The sequence below is a fragment of the Penaeus monodon genome, chromosome 27 (assembly GCF_015228065.2).
Source record: "Penaeus monodon isolate SGIC_2016 chromosome 27, NSTDA_Pmon_1, whole genome shotgun sequence".
Classification (NCBI taxonomy): Eukaryota; Metazoa; Arthropoda; class Malacostraca; order Decapoda; family Penaeidae; genus Penaeus; species Penaeus monodon.
This window is the reverse complement of record NC_051412.1, coordinates 8,138,566-8,139,491: the sequence shown is the minus strand read 5'-3', so window position 1 is coordinate 8,139,491 and position 926 is coordinate 8,138,566.

Sequence of the window (926 nt, the reverse complement as noted above, 5' to 3'; positions counted from 1 at the left end):
AAAAAAAAGTCTGGGTTTTTTTTTTGTGAGCCGTGATGAACCAGATCAAGGGCTTAAATGCAGAAAACCCAAAACCAAGATCGGGATCCACAATCCGAAGTTTTGCCTCAACAAGATAAGCAACACCAAGACCACTTCACTAAACACCCCGCCTACAGGGGAACCCCCCCATCAATCACTCCCTAAAAAAATAAACAGCCCGTTAAGTGGGAGATACAACCTATCACTAAACAGGACATTTCCCAATGTCTCCATATAGTTTAAAATTCAGCTAATGAAAATAATTCTGTAATAACTTATCTCCAAAAATTTTTTCTTGTGAAATTTACACTGTAACCAAACCATAATGCAATAGCAACCTGTAGCGAATGAAAAATTTAAAGCAGGGTCTTTTGCATTTTTAGCAATTCAAAATTTCCCTGAGATACCTAAGAAAGGGGACAGGTTGGCCCAAGGTTGAAAAAAAATCAAATTATAATTGAAAACAATCAGGGAAAATTCAGAAAAAATTTTATTATGAAAAAAAACTATTACAAGGTACCCCAAAAAACTTATTTTTTAAAGATAAAAGGTTGTACTGAAAAGATGGAAATGGAAAATGGAGTTGCAGTTGTTTTTCAGTTATCCTTAGTCTCCCTATTGCCCTTTATTTTTGATTCCTATTTTTACCATTAATAAAAGGTTGTAAAGAAAAAAAATATTTTTTTTTCCCCTTTTCCCCCCTTGTAGGGAAAAAAAAAAAAATGGGTAAGGGGGGGGGAGGGTATTGAATAGAATCTGGCGGTTTTCAATTTTGTTCATATTTTCCCTTTACTAAAATTTAAGGGGTTTTTTAGACTTTTCTTCTGAGAGAAACCCTTTAGGGCTGAACAAATTGCTTTGTCGGGCATTGGGATTTTCAAACCCTTTTATAAACACACCCCACC